Genomic DNA, 23072 nt, shown 5'->3' on the forward strand with positions numbered 1-23072 from the left:
ACTATTAATATAACATGAACCACAAGTGCTTTTGTACTGCAGCCCTGGTTAAACTAGCAAATCTCATTGGAATATAAAGAAGGGGTGGGAGTCATGTTCTGTTTTCTGTTGCTTATGCACTGAAAAATATGCCTCGTGGTGCTGCTGTCTTAGGTGTTTCATGTCTTAGGAAATGTGAAGCAGTGCTGAAGAATGTTTCTCTTTAGAACCTCGGGTCCTTTTTTTGCTCACTTCGAGCTCAACGACTCCGCGCTACATCAGAATTTAGGTCCATGAAATGTAGCAGATGGATTTCAAATGGCAGTTCTGTTGGCTGGGGTAAAGCTGGTGGAACAGGCTGAGGTTCTCAGCAAGCTTGGTTTATGCTGGTCTTTCACTGTTGAAATATTGCTGGTTGAAAAGGGGCTCATTTTGGCCGATGTGAGCAAAGGGGAATGTTGCCCCTTCATCGTAAATGTTAATGTGAAGGAAAATAGGAGGGAAGCATTTCTTCTGGTAAGAGTCAGACAACATAATCATAACAAGTAAAACCAGGCTTAAGCATGTCACTACTATGTTTACTCTTATGGTGACATTTACTGTAACTTTCTCTAAAAGGCAATGGTTTCCTCTGATTTTAACAACCTAGAAACCATTATGAAGTTATCTTTGCACACATGATGTGTATCTCTGTCATATAGCTCTCCATTTTCTAGGACATGTGCAGTGAGGGTGAATTACGTCTTCAAAATCAACGCTTGGGCTATTTCTATCAACTCAAAGAGGCGTGTATTCAATGAAGAAATGCATAGTTCCTGAATTTCACAATGAGGAGAGAGGGTTAGAAAAGGCTGATTGAAGAAGCTGAGACTCAGTGAGGTGAGACTGAGTACCTTGTTCAATCATTGAAGAACCTTCTCCAGTGCCAGGTTTTTCATAAAGCGTTCCCTAGTAAGGCAAATCAGGAGTGGATCTCTCCGGACCTCTGCAGCTTTCATGGCAGGAGATGAAGGTGAATGTCTACAGTGTTTTGATTGTGATATCCTTGTGGCAATTGCCAAACAGTGCCTTGTAGTGTTAGTCATTCATTCGTTCATTCATTCATTCATCAAACATTATTGAGCACTTACTATGTCCCAGCTAATGGACAAGGCACGGGGGAGGAGGAGGAAATAAATCAGCTTCAAGGAGATCGGAATCTGGTAGGGAAGAATAGACATGTATATAATTATAAAACTTGGTAGAACTAAGGAGAAGTCCATTTAAACTGCAGTGGGAAAGCTTACTTTGAACAAGATGGAATTAATAAAGACTTTAATGCATTTAATCTGAGCCTTGAAGAGTCTGTAGGCTTTGCACATGTGTTTTCTCTTTCCTACTATGTTGTAAATTAGTTAAGATTAGTCACTATAACTAATTTATATTTATATATATTACTGTGTTGAGCAGAATGTTTGGTCTACAGGTGCATTGCATTCATCGATACCATCCATAAAGCACTTACTTCATATGTTTCAGTCATTGTTATAAGCACGTTATCTTATTTAATCCTTACAGCACCTCCTGAAGTAAGATCTAAATCATCCCCATTATACAGAGAAAACTGAGGCACTGAGAGGTTAGCTTAAACTGCCCAGGATCGTGGCTATTAAGGGAAAAGCTGGACTGGAGCCTTACATTCCTCACCTATACACTCTACTGCCTATGGTCGATAAACATTATTTGAATGTTGAATAAGCTAGTAGGAGTGTCTCAGCAGTTATAATGCAATTTCATTTACCACTGCAGAATTTCTTAAGAACACTTAGCCCAGGAAACAAAACAAAAAATCATCAGGGTGCATAAAAATTGGTTTATTATTAAATTATTAATCTCTGCAAGAAAGTCAAGTACTTTTCCACAATGTATTTGTTCTCTAGAAAGCCTTGAAGTTGTGGATTGTCTAAGTGGATGTTGACTTACACTGATACTTTTTGAAAACAGTTGATACTGTTGGATGAATACACAGTATCATTGCTCTTGGTCCAGCACTTACCCTTTCATTCTCATTACACAATGTGAAGATGCACATCCATACAGTAAGCCCAGATTCTATGAACCCGAGGAGTCTCAAGCACCCTGGGTGTCCCACACGAAGTGGAGAACAACCCCTCCCTGTCAGAGGGAAGTCATTGACAGCTAGTTCAGAAGATGAGCAATAGCTTGACCTTCTCTGCACAAAGCAGACCTCTCAGTGACATAAATTGTTGGGAGGTGGTGGGCCTACGGAGTAGAGCATAAGCAACGGCACCTTAAGTGCAAGCACGTGAGCCACATACAGACACCCGTTAAGTTGGAGAAGGGAGGAAACTGGATGTGCTCGGGTGGAGTAAGTAGCCGCATTTCACCGGGTTCAGTCTCTGCTTAGATCCTTTCTCCACGATAAACTTGTCTGTTTCAAGAATAAACAGTGGAAAAAACAAAAAACAAACAATGCATATGAAAATAACAGATTCACTTATTCTCTTAAAAATTGGCAAAGAGCAAAGAAAGCTATAATGCCCAGTCTGTCGAGATTGCTGAAAGATGGCTATTCTTGTATATCACTGTATGGAGTGCCAAAAATTGTCATTTTGGTAATTTGCAAACTTTATATAGAGCTATAAAATGCTATGCCAAAGGTACACCTAATTCCATGGCTAGTAATTCATAATAAGAAAATAATTAGCTATGAACATAAAGATATGTGGACAATGATGAATATCTAAAATCATTTAAAATATTTTTAAAAATTAGAAATGGCCTAAATGTTCAATAGGGAAATGAATAAATTCTAGTACACCTATAAAATACAAAAAAACACAGTACAAAGCTGTATATATATAATATAGTCTTAATTTGGGATAAAGAAAATGCACCATAGAATAAACAAATACTATATCTGTGTGGTAAAATTACTGATACTTGTTATTTTTCCTTTTTATACACTTTATCTATTTTTCCAAATTTTATACCATGTATATTGTGAAGTTTTATACTGTGAATAAAGAGTAAATGTGAAGCATGATTTAGAAAGCTGTTGGGCATGCTGAAGAGCCTTCCAGAAGAACTCCAGATTTTCTTCATGAAGACAATTCTTGTCCGTTTTGTTCCAAATGTTCACTCTCAATTGCTGAAATCAGTGATGCTTTTTCTTCACTCTTCCACAGTGAATTCTAGGAAAGGTAGAACTTTCAGATAGGATATGAGAGAGCAGCCATTAGAAGAACTTAGAAGAGGAATGAGCATTTGGAATGTACACCCAAGAGAAAAATGTAAGCAGGCTGATTTGGAGAAGTTGTTACAAAACTTCGAACATTTTCTTCTTGCCCAAGGGAAACAAATTTAATTGTTCTCAGGGTGAGTTAATTTTTGGACTGTGGACATAGGCATAACTATATAGATGCTTTTTACTTTGTAAGTGATAATGCCTAATTTTAATAAGTCAAACATTGGGAGTAGATTTAAGCATAAAGTTTTCAAGATAAGAGGAAATAACTGGAAGCAGTATTTCAAGGAGGAATAAATATTTCTTGCCTTGGACTTCCCTATGTAAGTATTAATTTCTACATGGCCACAACGGAATAATGCCAACAGATACTAATTACCATACTATTGGCTTTTGATGACAAAAACACTTACCCATTCCATAAAAACTTCTTTTTAGTTTAATCATATGAATCAAATATTTCTGATTTTCCCAGATATTGCCAATATGCAGTGTCATTCACTCTCAATCACATTTCTGTTCAGATGATTCTGTAAAATTTAATTCCCCTATTTTTATACAACATTCATTCATTTATTCAATAGTTACTGAATTCGTATTAAGTAACAAAAACAACAAATTTTATTTGTTCTTTAAATTTTTAAATTTTATTTCCAACCTCTTAGGGATCGTTTTAACCTAATCTAATTATTTTTCTCTTACTTTCCCATCCAGTTACCCAAAATAGTATGTGGCATATTTATTTTTTAAAGTGAATTAAAATAAATTTTTGAGAATTTCATTACATATCTTGAGATAATTAGAAACATAAAATTATTTACTAGAGAAGAAACCTTGCCATTATATCTCTGTGTGGTGAATATGTGTTTAGTATTGGAAGTAAGCATCACAGAGGATCAGGAAAGCAACAAAAAATTTTAATAGTTATATATTTATAACTATTATAACTATAAATATAATTATTGTCATATAAATATGACAATATAATGTTCATACAATAATTTGGAGAAAAATGGAAATATTTTAGTTTCTTCAACTTTTAGACTTGAGCAGCCATAACAAAAAATTACTTTAACTAAACTTGTGGCTCTGATTGCATTAAAACAATTTAATACAATTAAATTTATAATTTAATTAAACAATAATTAATTCATAATTAAAAATAATAAGAGACAGTATGATATGGTAGCCTAGCCTATTAGAGCAGTCGTGGCAAAGAAAAATATCTTAGAAGAAAGGAAAACTAAAACTGGAATTAGCTGTCTATACTCGTATCCCCTCATTTTAAACATAAAAGAATATAAAGTAGACAAGTTGAGAAATTTGTTCAATATTCTATAGCCAGCCAATGGTTAGCCCAGCATAAAATTCAGGTTTTTTAGACTTTCTTCATAATCACTTTATCTCAGCCTGCATGAGGCAAATTGCTCTGCTAAAACTGTAATCTGTTGTGTAAATGGTTTCTTTGCTAGCTTTTCTAGTAACAGACCAACCTACCTTCAATAAAGCTCAATGTCAAAAAAAAAAAAAAAAAGAAAGAAAGGAAGAAATCATTGATTAGTGTTGAATAATGTAGGTAAATAAAAATTAATATTTGCTGTGAAAAATAATACTACTCAAGTCTTGTGTAGTATAAAATATGTAGAATTAAAATACACACAAAATAACAAGTGTTGGAAAGGGCAAAGGGTGTAAACATGTAGTAACAGCATTATTTAGGAAAGGGTAAAAACATTAATATTTGTTGGACCCATCTCATTAATTCATAAAGCAGACAAAATTCAATAAAGACATAAAATATCTGAATCTCACAATACACATTATATTGAAGTGCATGTGCAATATTTACCACAATTGACCATATCCCAGATTATCAAACAAGTCTCAAATTTTAGGAGACTGAGATCAGTATGTGTTCTCTGACCTCATTGGAATTCAGCTAGAAATCAATACAAAGCAACATTTTAAAAATCCAAAAATTCGAAACCAAGCAACGTATTTATAAATCATCTATGTAGAAAATAAGAAATCACTAGGGAAATTGGAAAATACTTTGAACAGAATGATACTGAAAATATAACATATCAAAACTAGGAATTTGCTAAGGCTGTGATATTTACTTAAAGGCCTTAAGTAAATATGCCAGAATAGAAGAAAGGATGAAAATCAATAATGCAAGAGTTGATCTCAAGAAATGTGAGGGAAAAACCCTCACAACAAATGAAAACAAACAAACAAAAAAGTATAATAAAGCAACAATTAAAGATAAAAGCAAAAAGCAATAAAACAAAAACCAAATTTACCAGAAAAATTAATCAACAAAGCCAAAAGTTTATTCTTTGAAAAGACTCTTAAACTGATAGATTGATCAAAAAGAAAGGAGAAGATACAAATTACCAATATTAGAACTGACAAATGGGGTAGTGCATAATTCTAGAGACATTGAAAGGATATTAAGAACATAATCTGTAAAACTTTATGGTAATAAACTTGAATATTTAGATTAAAAATAGATACATTTTTTAGAAAAAAAACTTTTCAAAACTTGTACAATAATAATTAAAATTTGAGTCATTCTTATGATTCAAATAAATTTAACTTTTAATAAAAATATTCCTACAACGATGTCTTTAAATCCACATAGCTTCACCAATGAATTCTTCTAAATATTTAAGGAAAATTACACCAACCTTATACAAACTGTGTTCCAGAGAATAGAACTTAAGACACTTTCTACTTCATTTTAAGAGGCCAGTATAACCTTGATATTAAAACCTGTCAAAGACTTTAAAAGAAAGGATTACAGGCCAATTTCTCATAGAAATATCCTGCAAAAATTCTAAATATATATTAAAATAGAATTAATAATATATTAAAGTAATAAGATCATAACCAAGTCAAATTTATCCCAATAATGCAAGGTTGGTTTAATATTCAAAAATTCATCAATAAATCACCCATATTACTAAAGGAAAAAATAATATGATCACTTCAATGAATGTAAAAAAATAAAAACAATTTAACATCCATTCATGACTAAAAAAGTTTTTAATAAACTAAGAATAGAAGAGGATATATTTAATCTGATACAGATTACTAAAAAAAATAATAACTGTATGACTTCAATGACTGGCAAGGTATTTGGCTTCCTTTAAAAAATGCTGATCATCCAAAACATTTTCTGGGAAATTATGGATCACCAGGGATTACCAGGTAAGAGTTTTTAAACAGGTAACACGTCTCCAACTCAGTTATTAATCTCCCGGAATTACCCTGTAAATCATCTTTCCAGGATTATAGTTTATGATTCCTGACATTTTGCCTAGGAAACTTTTTGAGACACTTTAAAGACTTTGCCTCTCTTTCTTCTTGTTCTGTAAAAATATCTGACAAGACTTATGCCATTTACTTTGAACATTTATGTATTCTTATAAGTATACTTAATTAATTATTAAGAATGACATAAAGATAAACTTTTCATCACTAATTAAAACCAAACCAAAACAAAACCATTGGCCCTCAAGGAGAAAATATAATTCAAAGTATGAGAGATAAAAAAGAGATATGGTGGCCTCATGGGGGGATGAGTGCAGAATAGATAAATCACTTGAAGATTTACAGTTTCTATTTTGAGAGGTAGACAATGCACTTGAAGAAATTTATTGCTTAAAGAAATACTGAGAACTAGAAAAAAACGAAAACAACAGAACTCTTCTTAGAAACCTGAAAGCAAAATTCTACTAGCATTATTTTAATTATAATTAGATAATAAAAATTATAATAAGGAAAACAATGCAACAGTACCACATTGGCTGATCTCTTTCTTTAACGTCATAGCAAGATACAGGACTTTCATTTTCTTTAACTCCTTTGAAACCAAACCCTGCGTTACACATTGGCTGATGTGTAACTGTGAAGTGGGCCACTCTATGAAAATATGATTTTCTTCCATGTAGTAAATTACCAAAATTGACATGCAAAAGGAAGAATGTTTTGTAGTGCAGAAGGACACATGTAAAAATCTACCATTTGGGTTAGGTTAAAAGACATGGTCCAATAAGGGAGTCAGATGAGTGAAAAGCAGATGTTAGTTTCTTTGCTACTTGCAGGTAAGCTGGAGACACCTAGACCTGGGCACACGAGGAGAAAGATGACACCTAAGGAAATTTAGCATGGAGCAGTTTAGAAATAATTGTCAAACCTGGTTGAATATTTGTGTGTATGTAGAGATTTCTTTTGGTTTATGCTCTGCCTGAATGAATGCATTTTAGCAGAGAGAATTGAGCAAAATTGACTTAGGAGAAAAATCATTTTAGTCTCCAGTCTTTGCTTAAGATGAAAGTAATGACAGGATCTTCCTAAAAGAGGTATGCCTGTCACATGCATGGCCTTCTCCAAGATGTACCCTACAGATTGTTTACACTGCAGCGTGGCCTGATTCTAGGAGTATATAAGTCTGTCTTATGCATTACTATAACTACTCCATTCCCCATACCCAAATACTGTGCCTGGAGTATCATAGACATTCAATACCTATACTTGGAATAAATGACACCCAAGACGTTGGATCTGCCTGGCTCTTGACACTTGTATCAATTAAAAATAAGGTTTTCTGTTAAAGTATCTTTTTTTTCCTGATGACCTTTTATCTTTTATTCATAGTTACTAAAAGCTTGATATATGTATCTATATCTATCTCTCCATAGATAGATAGATAGATATAGATATATAGATATAGATATATAGATATCTATATCTATATATCTATATCTATATAGATATCTACATATCTATATCTATATATATCTATATATCTATATCTATATCTATAGATATATCATATCTCTCTCTCTCTTTCTCTCTCTCTCTCTCTCTCTCTCTCTCTATATATATATATATATATATATGTCTCAGCTTAGATATAATTTCCTCCATTTGGCATGATCCTATGAGAAACATTGGGTTTCTCTCTTATGTTCCTTTTTCTTAGGCATACTACATTTCAATGCTGTACTTCACTTAGCTATATACTTGGGCATCACTCTATCTAAACTGTAAGCCCATTGAGGGCACAAAACAGGGTCTACATCTTGTTCAAGCTTAGAACAATTTTTATATTGATGTATGCTCTACTATATGTATTCTAATACATATATGTATATCTATACATAAAAATACACCACGGTGCCCAAAGATGTATACAAGTGGACACTGGTCAATGTTGCTCAAGCAGTAGTTGGCTGTAATCAGAAGTGTCTGGACGCTGATGGTAACCACTTTGAGCACCTCTTGTAATTACAGAAGTCAAATGTGACTTGTATTCGTCTTTTGTTGTTGGTATATATTGAGTATTACAATTTCAATACAGTTTTCTTTTCTTAAAATGTGTATACATTATTTTTGGCACTCTCTGTATTAAGAGACTGCATAGCAGAGTGGTTAAGGAGAGCCTGGACTCTGTATCTAGTCTACCTGGATTAGAATCACAGCTCTGTCCCCAACTAGCAATGTGATCTTTAATTTTGCCATGACTTAGTTGCATCATTTATAAATTAGAGACAACAATAACATTAGATGGTTGTTATAAAAGTTAAATAATTTAATAAAATAAAAGGTTTAGTATCTATTAGATGCTATATAAACACTTGCTATTATCATAAACGTTCAGTAAATGAATGAATTCACCATTAACCAACTTCAGTATTACATTCACCGAATTTAAGTGCTAGACATCTCCCTTACATTGATAATACCATCCACTTTTTTCATTCCAGCCTCATATTCCTGTCCTGTTCAATAACTCTATAAAATCCCAAACACCAGAGTTCCACTTGATGTAATCACTTCTCCACTTCAATCCTGAATTGGTTACAAGGTCAAAGGAAAAATCTGGCCGTAGGAGGATTTCCATCTCTCAATGGTAGTGCACCCTTCTTTGGATGTGGCAAGTGCTTTTGCCTTGTGGTCATCAGCCTGCAAATCATGTTATTGAAGCAATGTAATTATTGGGGCCTGAGATGGGGAGTGGGACCTCAATGCTGTTGACCGTTTTACTCCTCCTCAAGGAAAAGGGGCTCTGAAGTATGTCACAGACATAAACAAAGTCCATATCCACATGAAGTTTTCCTAGTTTATTGGAGTTTGTGCTTTTATTGGAGGGAATGAATAGATTGTAAAATGCACCAGCCTGGGTTAAACACCTTCCTCTCTTGGTTTTTTTCCCTCTTGTTTTCTCTTCTCTGACTTTCCTCCCATGAGACTGATGTGGTAGGGCTTGTCCCAAAGACCTCTCTTGATCAAGGTCTAGTCCCACCTTTAGAAGACATAATAGACAGCAGAGTATGCCCCATTGAGAGTTGCTCAGGGACCTTCCTACTGCTGGGTTTGCTAAGTGGGCAACGGAAGCCCTTGGCTCTCACACATGGGTTAAGAGAGATCAGTAGACTAGGTGACCATATGGAGTGTAGACTGCAGCCCTAGATTATATTTGCCTACAATATATATTTTTTATGATGATATTCTTCAGGAATCTGATAGAATGGTAAGGTAAACAGGATTTAGAGATTCTGCTCTAGGCCACATACTTTGCAGACTAATAGCACTAAGCTTCCATCAAAGGAAAAGGCATTTTAAAAGAGAATACAAAAGGATGAGAACATTTCAAGAGCCAACAATTTATTTAGGGTTTATAACGAACATTACATGTTACAGAACTTCTTATGTGTTTACTTTGAAATTGAAAAAACAAAAATCACAAAATATCTGTAACTATTTATGATGGAAATAAATTTTAAAATTCAATTGTTAGAGAAAAGAGACAATAAAAACATTACCAGTTCAAATTAAAGAGATGGTCAATAGGGAAATAATTCAGCAATCAGAATGTAATTAAAAAATAACTTAAAATTTCTTATGCTAAAATTTAAAAATTCTATTTCTAAATAACACGTAAAAATAAATTATAATAGATTTTGAAAATATTTAAAATTTAACATAAATAAAAATACTGTATAGAATTTGCAGAGTGTAGCTAACGTGATACATAGAAAAACATTTATAGTCTTGAATTCTTACAAGAGAAGAAAGATCGAATATTATTGAATTAGTATTCAATTCAGGAAGTTGTAGAAAATACAACAGAGTAAAACCAAACAAAGAAGAAGGAAGAAAATGTTAAAAATCAGAGCCGAAATTAACAAAATAAAAGAGATACAAGAGAAAAAACTTAAAAATCCTGGTGATTCTTCAAAGAGACTAAAATATAGTCAAACCTGGGTAGAACTGGTTGAAGAGAAGAGAGATAAGATACAAGAGAAAGAAGATAAGATGTAAAAGACATGTTAAAAATAAAAACTAAAGCATAACTATAAAGAGTACAAATTTAAGTAAAAATAGCATGAGACATGTTATGTGAATATATGTGAAAAATTAGATGGGATAGAAAAATTTCTAAAAAAGTATAATTGATCACAAAGTACTAAAAAAGTAATAGAAAATCTGAATAAGCCTAGAAACAAGAGATAAATTGTATAAATAGTTAAAATTCTATCATAATAAAACCAAATGACTTTAGAGATTATATCTACTAAACGTACAAGGGACAGATAATTCCAATCAAAATTAACTGTTCTAAGAAGAAAAAGAGTGAATAGTTCTTGTTTAATTTTATTAGGCGATTGTAACTTTAAAACGTAAATCAGACAGGGACATTGTGAGAAGACAACATTATGAGACAATCTCATTTATGAATAGAGATTAAAAATCATAAATAAATGGAGATATTTGTACACCATGTTCATAGCAGTATTATTCACAATAGCAAATAGATGGAGGCAACCCAACCCAAATGTCCATCAATGGATGAATAGATAAGTAAAATGTGGTATATACATGCAAATATCTACTTATAAAAAGACGTATTATTCAGCCTTAAAAAGGAAGGAAATTCTTGAGTCAAGAATAGACACTTTGAACTAGTGGGATAGAAGCAATTGAACCAGTTGTCCAGAAGAGATCTATGAATATACAAAACCATAATGTATGACTGAGGTGGCACTATAAATCTGTGGTCCACTATATTAACACCAGTTAACCATATGGGGGAAAAAAACGAACTACCTCAAACCAAACACACAAGTCCATTCCTGATGAGTTAGAGACCTAAATATGAAAGCAAACTGAAAAACATTTAGAAAAAATTATAGAGAATATCTTTATGATCTGAGGACAGGACAAATCAAAAGTAAAGCCAAAGGAAAAAATGGAAACATTTGTCAGCATTAAAAGCATCTGTCCAGCAAATGATACTATAAAGAGAAAAGAAAAACACAGACCAGGTGAAATTATTTGCTGTACATGACAGACAAACATTATCCTGAACACATGAAATCTTCCAAGAAATCAAGGAGGAAACAACAAGCAGTTCAATTTCAAAATGAGCAAGTGAAGAAAAACATTGAGCTGGTGACATGAACAGGCAAAAGAGGAAACAGTGGCCAACAACTGAAAACATACTGAGTGACTGAACTACAAAGATACTCAGCCTCCTTGGCAGTCATGAATGCAAGTTTAATTTATAATGGCGTAACATTTCTCACCCATCAGATTTGCAAAATCTAAAAGGATGACAATGCCAAGGGTTGCTGAGATGAGGGGGACCTCACATACATATAACCTGATAACAAACGTGTTGGAGACCAGTTTGGTATAATCAGTAAATCCAAAGATGACCCAGCAATTACATCCCTACATTGGTATATCTTGCCTGAATGTATAACATTCACGCACAAGAATGCTTTGCTATCTCTTCCATAGAACGGAAGCTTCATGAGGACAAGGACCTTGGTTTTGTTCACTACTATATCCCAGAGCCTAGACAGTGTCTGGCACCTAGTAAATAAATAAATACCGCTTTACAATGCATCTAACATAAACAAAATTAAAGATGAGACAGGCATGACAGTTCGACGAGTTTGCAGGGCAATATGAGCATTCGGGTTAGTCACGCCACTTTCACATCCCATTCAACAGATCAGGCTACTGTTTGTTCAGCCTGTGTGCTAACTTTTCTGGCATTTATTCTCCTTTCTTAACCCAAAGGCCATACAGTACTTCCTACTGTTGCAGAATGGCTTGGGGATGAGGTGTTGCTGCAACAGCTCAGTCTAATGACTCATGGTTATTTCTTTATTTTTTATATTAATTCTCTACTAACTTTTACCTGAAAAAGAAAGACCTTGAGAATGTCACATCTTTGAAATACCATCCTTTCAAAATATGATGGTGGCACCATGTAAGCACCATGGCACCATGAATGCCTTCTGCATTCAGCCAAAGAGTTCTGATGCTTTGAAAGATAGGCCCGTCTCCAGTTTCTTCCTTCAGCAAAGAGCAGAGGGCAGCTTTAGACACCAGCGACAGAGGTGGACTTGAGGCATCAGAATGTGAAGTATAATGTAGATTAGATTGTATTATTTTCCTTAACATGAGATAAAAATGGGCCTGTGTACAAAAATGTTTTCACTAATCATTTTGGAGATCAAAGATTTCATTTCCTAAGAGCTCAAACTTCACATCTTTCAGCAAGGACTTACTTTGAACCCTGTTTAATGATTCTGTAGAAGACATTGTTCTCCTGAACTATGGCTAAAAGACTTGTAAAAAAAAATGTTGTTTCAACACTGAAGCACTTTAAATGACTGACTCTAACCACAATGTATAAAAAGTATAATTCAGACTTGGCAGAGGGAACTAAATAAATAGTGATGATAAGCGACCTATCTAACAATGTAGCCGTCGTGTCTTGTCATTAACACAATTATGTCAGCACAGTCAATCAGCACATTGCCTTGACTTTACAGCCGGGGACTGAATACATGCTTTTAAAGTTGGAGGGAGCAGAGAGAGAGAGAAGAGCTATCACACTTAAACCAGCAATGTGACTTCACAGTTATTCAGGGCTTTTTAAGAAAAACAAGGTTATGCATTTACAAAATGCTTTGTTGTTGCAGTAATGCTAAAATTATTCTTATGAGTTCAATACCATCTGTAATAACCCTCTGGCAATCCCAAACAAAAAGAGGGACTCGGGTTGCAGCATTCTTTTCACATATGAGAAACTGATTTGCTACCTGAAGTGATAATTAATGGGATTCCGTTCAGTTTCAAGTGGAGATGAATCGCACAAGAGGTGAGTATGGAATCTCGGAATGGCAATATTCTTCTGAGAGCTCTCCCAAGTGTTCTGGGCTGAAAAACCTCCGCAATCATAAGCGGCAGGAGACAGCACCTGCCAGCTGAATATCACCCATGACAACAGGCAGAGGGACTGGGCCACAGAAAAGGGAAGGACATATCTATGAATCTTGTGTGTTGTTTCTCTTCCGTTTAGCTCTATGAAGCTCACCTAGGCTACACCCATCTGTTTGTATCATTTGTTGGAGTGACTTCAATTTCATTCACCAATACAACTGACACATCACAAAAAAACATTTGCATTCACTTGAGTGTAAAATAGTTTCTATAGACTGGTGGAGAGCTTTTACAAGTTAGTGGGAAAAAAACCGACTATCCGAGTTTGAACCATAAATACGACTTTGACACTTAAAGGTAGAGGACAACCCTGTGCTTTATTAGATTGACTTTTATCACACTGGTTGTCGGATGGGGGCCATTTCTATAAATAATAGACATTTCACATGGCTATGTAAGAAAGAATTATATAACAACTCTTGGCGGCTGTTCCTTGAGAAAAATACTGTATTAGCCCCATTTTGCAGAGGAGGGAGTTGAGGTGCAGATGGAAGAAGTGACTTAAGCGCCCCTGCCCCACATCACAAAGATTCAGATACACCCATCTCACACTAAAGCCTGACCGTACTACCTTCCAGGATGGGTGTTAATTTAAATATGTTTCATTGCTTTATTTTACACATGAACTGTGTTTGCTTCCATCCTTTATAATCAACCACAAGTTAGTAAGAAATCTTGTGCACACTCTTAGGTAGCCTATTTTCCAAAACCTTGTAGGAGGCAGGCAGTGCTGATTCTCTGGTGTCCTAGTGTCAACAACTGCCCGTCCCCACCCTCCCTGCACTCTGTGTTGTCCTTATCCTCCTTTATTTTTTGTCATGTTATTTTTCACCATCTGACATATTATAGATTAGGCATGATTTAGTTGTTTACTTGTTAATTCTTGCCTCCCCATCTAGAATACAAGCTTTTGGAAAGCCGGAGTTTTTGTGTTGCATTCATTGCTGTATCCTTCGTGCCACAGGCAGTGCCCTGCACGTCATGATTGTTCATGAAAGAATGAGTAAACCTCTGATTAAGACTTGGAGAATCTTACCCAAGGTCACACAGGACATGAAGTGGAGGAGCTGCCCTTTGAACCCAAGTGTGAAGTCTGCCTAGTACACTTTGCTCCAAGACACACTGCCTTCTAAACAGAGGTTATCTGTTCATTTAAGAACTGACAGATATCAGCTTGGGGGTAGGTGGAAAACAGGAAAGAGAAATTTGGTGACATTTACTGGTTCCCGAAAATTGGTGTGAATGTTCTGGGTAAGAAAAAAAACGCCATCAGACTTGGGTAGGAAGTGAAATCATTTGGTTGTTTCCCAAACAATTCTGAGGTTTCAGAGATAATTTACTGATTTGCGTGATGTCATTGAATATACATTTTAAGTACTGTGGCAACATGTTCAGCTCGGGGCAGGGGTGGGGTGGGTACTACTTTCTATGATGTTTAAAATAAAAATAATTAATTCCCCACTTCTCACTCCAACTAACACCATCTTATTTTTCACTTCTTCCTAAACATCAGATGGCACGTTGTTTAAATAAGGCAAGACAGACTATGCTTATTTAAATCATAAAGTGTTTTGGGTAGAAATTAGTGAAGCATAGCTCAAGGTATTTGGACACTTAACACAAGAGCCAAAAATTTGGTCTTTACTTCAGATGTTCCTGAAAATTATTAACAATTTCACGGACAAAGGGAGAAGAAAAAAAAAAGAGCTGAGAATGTTTTTCAAGGACCTTTCTGTTTTTCAAACAGAAAGGAAAGAGCAGAAAGAAATCCACCTTTTTCCAACTCATGCAACATATTAGGCAGTCTCCTTATTATCCCATAAAGGGGTTATCACGTCTATCTTAAAGATGGAAATGTGGCTTATCATAGTGAGAAAAACCCCAAACAAACAAACAAACAACAACAACAACAAAACACTTGCCCAGGATCACATAGTTCATGAAAGGTAGAGCCAGGATTCACATTCAGAAATGTTGACTTCAAAATTAAAGCCACTAAGAGAAAATATGGTGGCTAAGGAGGACTTGAAAAATCCGTTTTCTTTACAGCCCACTGCCTGATAGACTAGATTAAGCACGAGGTATGGTATGAAGAAATCCATATTTTGCAGTTCATTAGCTCTAATGTACTTAAAAACAAAGAGCCTCAGTTTCCTCTTATGTAACTTGAGGATAATAACATTTACTTTATCGGTTTGGTGTGAAGATGAAAGGAAGCAAGATGATGGACATGTATAAACTATGCAGGCCATCAATGCCCAAATCACACTGGGCAATCAGAATTCTCCTTTATATTTTCATCTCTAACATCCTTTCAACATGTTTTGGTATGAATTGAAGAGGAGAGGGGTACCACTTACCAAATACATTTAATCATGAATCTCCAGCCAGAGATGACGCATGCCGATAAGGATTTTCACTGAAAGGTGACGGATACGTCCTAGAATTTCACATCACGTGATTTTCTAAAGAGTGGGTGAAACTGGCAGAGAAATCTACTCTTGATGGTATGAGAAGAAAGCACAATGAATTTGGGAGAATAAAATCCCCCAAAGCCTGGAAAACATGTTCTGTCAACTGTTAAATCTCAGGAGATGTCAGCTTTGATAATTCTGGAAAAAGAAAAAGACATCCTGATAAAAAAATCCTGGATCTGAGAGTTTTCTTACATGTATAATATTGACTCAGCCATTTGTTGAATGATTACTATGTAAGTGACTTTGTACTACATGTTCATATATATTTTCTTTGTACAACAGCTTTTTGAATTACATGTCATATCCATTTTAAAGAGAGGAAAACTGAGGCCCATAGAAGTTAAGGAACTTACCCAAGTTTGCACATCAAAAATAGACCCCAAATCTGGAATCTCAGTCTTTAAAACTGCTGCATGTAGCCTCTAAGCCATAAAATCAAATGAAATTCTTCAGGTTTAGGATATGATGTGAGTGCTTACTACCATCTCAGACAAGGAGGTCATTGTAATCTTTGAAAGGAAACTGAAGTGTTTTTTTTTTTTTTTTCCCCCCAGAGGAGCAGGTGGAACTGGGTCTCCTCTGGAGACGATGAGGAATGATGTTTCTGCAGTGGTTTGTCCCATGTTAGTCAACAGTGATGTATACAACACTGAGGGAGCCACCTCCTGTACTCCCATTTGAATGAGGGTATTTTCATGTCAGAAACACGAGGGCAAGCTTGAGCTAAGGAAATGCTTATGTAACAAATGGCCTGGAATACAGAGAAAGGTTAAGGATATAAACTGGAAAGAGGGCTGACTAAGCAACAATTAACAGGGATGTGTTGACAATTTATAAACACTGGCAGTCTGCAAATATCAAGGAGAGAGATTTTCTAGAGAAGAGTAAGAAAAGGTGTAACAAAAGTAAGGCATAATGGTGTAATAATTGCTCTTCAAATTGCATTGAATAAAATTAAGGGGAAAAATTAGGCCAAATGTCAAGAAAAGCTGCCACTCTGACAGAATTATTATCAGCTAGAGTGTGGAGGGTTTTGTGCCTGGCTCTGGCTGTACAGCCCTCTTATAGCAAGGCTACGTTCAGACTTTTCCCACTCTGTCTGGCCTCACTCCGTCCCTCAGCTGAGGTCTTAGGCCACAGTGTGGAGGTCCTCTCACATAGCATCAAGTCACCTTGTGATGCATAGACTCCTTAATGGATGCCTCCATTTCTTACAACGGGCTTTTGACCTATTTCTAGACCTGTTTTTTTCTTTTCATCCTTATCCTAGTTACTGGTAATCTGTCTTGTTTCCTATGTCTGAAATCGCATTTTATTAAGCTATCCAGCTATCCCTAAGTATAAGGGCTGTAGTTCTGCTCTCTAACAAAATTCTCCCATGTCAGGTAACCATCTGTCTACTGAAGTTAATTCACTGCTATTGGATTCCCTTTGTCAAGTTTCATCTCTCTATTAGGAAATCCATGACTTTCATTTGACTCTCTACAGATCTGAACTATTATCTGTAGCATATTGACCTATTCTAAAGATTTCATGTTTAATATTCTGGGCCAGACGTCTTCCCAATGTCTCCAGCTGGCTCCACCCCCAAACTGTTCCCATTCTGTGGTATGGATCTGCTTGCAAGCCTTGAGCATTGCTGGACCCTTTTCTTCCATGGTAATGCGACTTAGGTATGTCTAGCCATGATTATAGAGACTGAATTGAGGAGTCTCTTGGAAGGCCTTCTTGACTGGGTGACACTTGAGCTGAGTTTTATAGAATAAGAGTTGTTCATCAGATTGACAGTGGGAGGGGTGGGAGCTGAGAGAAATTCATTTCAAATATAGAAAAGAGCAAAGGTGTAGAAGAATGACAGGCATTATGCTGCAAGCAGTTTAGTGTGGCTGGAGGGTGACATATGAGATGAGAAATGGCAGAAAATGATGTTGAAGAAATAAGGGGGATGAACTTAGAATTAATTCATGTGCCTTGTTGAAGAGGTTGGACTTAGTCTTGAAGGCAATGGGGAAATATTGACAGATGTTGAGTGGATTAATTAATTCGATATACTTATATTTGAGAACCACGGCTCAGGTAAACAGAGTGGGAGGTGGGAATTGGTAGTGCAGACAGGGAAGCCAGGTAGGAGACTCTTGTAATGTTCCAGTCAAAGGTGACGAAATAATGAATTCAAGTAAATGACAGCAGGAAGAAAGATGAGTGACAAAGGAATAGGAGAAGTCTTTCTGAGGTAGAATTGATAAGAACTGGTGGCCTATCAGGCAGAGAAGGTAAGGAGGAGGGAGGAACCTAGAATAAGTCCCAATTTCTACATTAGTGTAAGGGATAAATTCCTCTCTTAGACAGGCAGACAGCCAGATACCGGGTCTCTTTAGGGATGTGGGCTTAGTAAGACCCACATCCTGGGATGACCTTAGGGACTGCAGAGCACAGAACAAAGGTGAAACTGAAGTCCAGGGAGGCACTGAAACCAAAGTATCAGTCTAAAGTAGCTAAGCAGAGAAAGAAGCCACGTACAAGAAGCCAAACACCCAGAACCGGAAGATTCTAAATGGAAGGTATGGGTCAGAGAGGTTCTCTGAGCTTCTCTGGCACCTAAGTTATGGGTTGGGGAGGAGAGATGATTAAGTCAATCTGGGGCATGCTGAGTGTGACGTGTCTATTGCCCAACCCAGTGGAGATGTTCAGCAGATAGCTGGATTTATGGCCTGGCACTGGAGAGCAAGTTAGGAGCATGTAGGCTGGATCCAGTCAATGGGGATAGGTGAGGTTGCCCAGGAAGAATGTGGCATTCTGGGGATAGGTAGCCCACACTTGTCTCCTCTTTCTTGTTGTCTCACATGACATTCTAATTCTCTCTCATTATTCCTCTGCCATTAGCAGCTCGCTTGACTTCTGCCTGTTACACAAATCGACTCACAGTTCCTTTGGAGCCCCTACAATCCTCCTTGAGCCTCCCTTTGCTGTTCTGATCCCTTCTATGGCTCCCCTGTGAGTCTTCAATTATCTTTCAGCTTTTCTGAGTCCCTCAAATCCCTTAAATCTCAGCTGTGAAGCACACACTATTCTTAGTACGCATGTCCCTTTTGAAGTCAATGGGAATTTACCAACAACAATAAAAAACAAACACAATCCATCTGCCATAAAACATCAGATGCAACGTAAGAAAAAACTAGAAGTAGTAGTTTTTAAATCACAGTATCTAATCTTTCTTTCATTTGAAAGAGTAATATCTAGTAAAGAGTTTCAGTCATATTTTTCCCAAGCATTTCTATATTTTAATTTTAATCTAGATTGTTCTCCATTAAATAGGGGTCTCAAGTCAACCACTCAATATAATGTCAAGAATCGCACACATGCCTATATACCCCAATTCAGATTTAATTGCTGGTAACTAAGGGTGAAGAAAAGTCAATTTGTGCATGTGTTTTGAGCAACAGAATTTCAAACAACAGTATTACAACTGTTTGTGAAAGGTCATATAAAACCAGGTTTGGAGTCATGAGGTTACTAGTCCTTCAGTGTATTTTCATTAAAAATAGTTGTAAAATCATGTAATATTTGAAGACTCAGGTATCTATCAATTACAGTGTAAACTGGCTTTGTTTGCTGTGAAACCAAGAATTTCCTCTTAACTCATGTTTTTTAAAGACAGAGTAGTATATCGGAAAGATCTTGAGTATTAAGGGCCGGGGGACCTGTATTCTAATTCCTCTTCTGCTGAATTCTTTGAAAGCATTGTGTGTGTGTGTGTGTGTGTGTGTGTGTGTGTGTGTGTGTGTGTGTATTTTGAGGGGAAAGAATTACCATTTCATGATCATTTAGTGCCTTCAAGTCATAACCCAAGTTGCATTAAAGATACGACTTCTAATCCTTAAACACTATATAGTTTTAATACCCTCATGTTAACAATAAGAAAACTGAAGATCAAAGAGGTTAAGTGTCGCACATAGCTGAAAAATAAACACTAAGATCATGGATGCAAACTCAAGTTTCATTTGCTCAATAAAACCGCAGTTCTTATAAATGGCATCGCTTACTAATAAATTGTGCGAGAGCCTTAACTTTGCTAAGTCTCAGTAACCTAATCTTTAAAACAATGATAATTAGTTGTATAATACAAGTTGTATCTAGAATTGTTATGGGGATGCAACGAGAAAACGTAGACTTGAGTGCCCGACACCTAGCAAGTACTCAAAAAATTGTATTTATTTTTTGGTAGCTGAGAATCTTGGAAGTGAGGTATCTAAGTTTTTGTCAGTGGGATATAGTAGGAGATACATCACAAAAACCCTCTCATACCCTGCATGCGAAGAAGGGGTTTCTGCTTCTCAGAACAGCTACTCTTTGTCTCAAGTTTTCTCGCTGATCGTAGAAGGATACAATCAAGTATTCATTCATTCTACAGTAAATAAAATTACTAAAGTTCTTTTTGTGCTTTTATTTTAAGTAGTGCCTCAAGAATATGTTTAGTTAACTTGTGCCCCTGTTTATCACTCTGCTGCATCAGCAAAAATTCAGTAAGGAACATTAATTATCAAATGTGCCAGTTTTGTGACCATTAAGTACTTCATTAGATTCTGTTTTCAAAACTGCATTTATGAGCATCTTTATAGAAAAAAGCACAACATGATTGGCACTGCATAACCATAGCACAGTCTAAAGCAAAATCACTTATTTAATGCACCTTTTTTACTATTATTATACTGCGAGACAACAAAATGATAATTTCTCTTTGCAAGCATAACTAAAAAAATTACAACCTCCGCCTCCAAACACATAACTTGTTTAAGGGGAAAACTAAAATTTTCATGCAAAAAACCCCCAAAACTTTGTAGATTAAAAAAAAAAGATATATCTTGAAAATCAAACTGTAATTTCTGTTTTGTATTTAAGTCTCTTGTTGGAATGGCAAAGCTTGTCTGCACCTATAATCATCCTTCCTCATTGTGCTTGCTGGAATGTGGGCAAAACTGGTCTCTGTTGACAGGTTTTATATCATGTCATTCTTATAGGCACTGATTTTTTTTTTTTCTGTTTTAGTAGTGGTTAGCATGAAAATCTACTTCAACTGTGAAGGGAAAAAAATAGAAAAGAGAAAAATATAAATTAAAACTATGTTTAAAATATATGATATAGCCTAACCTTTTCTCCATTAGGGAAACTATAGCTGCAAAAATAGATTAAATACAAATTTGCTTTGCTTTTAAACCTACTTAAGAAGCACCTATCCTATCCGTCCATATAAATTCCAATGGAAAACACGGTGACATGCAATTACTAATCTCAATGTACACAGCTATGCCTCGGGGACTTGGTGGTTCATATTTTACTGTTCTGTAATCAAATACAAAACTAATGAGTAAAAATATGCTTCCCCCAATAAATTTCCAGCACCTGGACAAGTGTCTGACAGGGAAATGGAGGATGCACACGCAAAATTCATTCTGCAAAGCTATTAAAGTGTTATACTTGCCAACAAGTGTTCATTAAACAAGAATGAAGGATCTTTATGCCAGTTTCTTACCAAAGGCTTTTTAATATTTTAATGGAGAGTAAAGACTATTTATCTGAACTCTGATCAGTTAACGTTCAGATCTGTTATGAAGAAACAAGGAGTCCTTTATAATACCTTTCATAAAAATCCACTTTGCAATGCTTCAAATAAAGACTAAGGACTGTAAAAGATTATGCTGCATATAAACAAAATCAGTATCATTTTGAAATTATATGGTTATCCGTTGAACTCCTTAGTACATTAGCATCATGCTGTATTTTTATTTAAAAAGTGGTTAGCAAAATCCAGTATACAAATGGAAAATGGAATTAGAGGTGGCATCTCAGCTATGTGACTTTATCCAGGCCCCAGAAAGCAAGTAGCACAGTTAATGGGGCAGAGGGGAGAGGGAGGCTCATCTGCCATCTAAGTCCTAGAGAAGAGGAAAGGGGAGAAGAAGAGAGAAGAGAAGCCACATCAGTGTGTAGGGACGGGAATGGCTTTTCAAACCCAAATTCAAATAGATAGCTCTGCCTAGCAGTCAAAGTATATGAACACACACAAAACAAAAAGTTGTGAAATAAAAGCAGTCTTACATGAGTTATTATATATTATAGTATATATATAATATAGACCTGTGAAGCGATAGATATTTTAACGCCAGGTTGCCGTTCATGCATTCACATTAATTCTCATCACTTAGTTCCACCATCGGAAATACATATTGTCATGCGGACAATATGGCCGCTCCCCGCACAAGAACACAGGATATGGCGAGGCCAAAAAGGAACACCAATGGAGCAATGGATAGGGGGTTCATACCACTATATTCTCGGTGGTGGCTGGGTTGGAGACACAGGAAGCAGGCTCCGCAGGATGCACAACCCACTCACTGCCTGCTCCTCTGCCAACCAACTAACCAACCAACCAACCCCTTGGCATGGCCATGGCATTTACATTAGTGGCTAATGGCTCACTAGTCACAGCTGATGACCACCTAGCCGCAGAGGATGGCCATCTGATTACAGCCGATGGCCATCAAATAACCGAGCCAGCACCTTTTCCAGGTGAGGCCCAGAGCCTGGAAACTGCTCTCTGGAACTCTGCCCCACACGTTCATACATACATTCATACATACATGGATACGCACATACGTGCACAAACACAAACACATGAACATATATTTAAACCTCAGTGCTGGAGCAGGCAGTCAGTATAGAGGCAGGGGTCGAGACCTGAGATATCAGATGCAGTGACAGTTTCCAGGAGTTTATTCCCTGTACTTTTGTTTGCACATTCTAAGCACACCCTGTACATGTCTAGAAGGTAACCAAGCACCTAAAATAGAGCAGGAGTCAGGCTTGGTCTAATCTGAATTTTTCTTTATGTCATAACAAGAATAATAATAATAATACTTAAGCTAACACTTAATAGACACATACTATGCACCGGACACTGTTTTAAGAACTTCACATTTAGTTTCCTACGCAATCTTCAAAAGAACCCAATGAAGGAACATTGTTATTAACGTTTTACAGATGAGGGGAGTGAGCCTCAG

Source organism: Rhinolophus ferrumequinum, chromosome 9, assembly GCF_004115265.2.
Source record: "Rhinolophus ferrumequinum isolate MPI-CBG mRhiFer1 chromosome 9, mRhiFer1_v1.p, whole genome shotgun sequence".
Lineage (NCBI taxonomy): Eukaryota > Metazoa > Chordata > Mammalia > Chiroptera > Rhinolophidae > Rhinolophus > Rhinolophus ferrumequinum.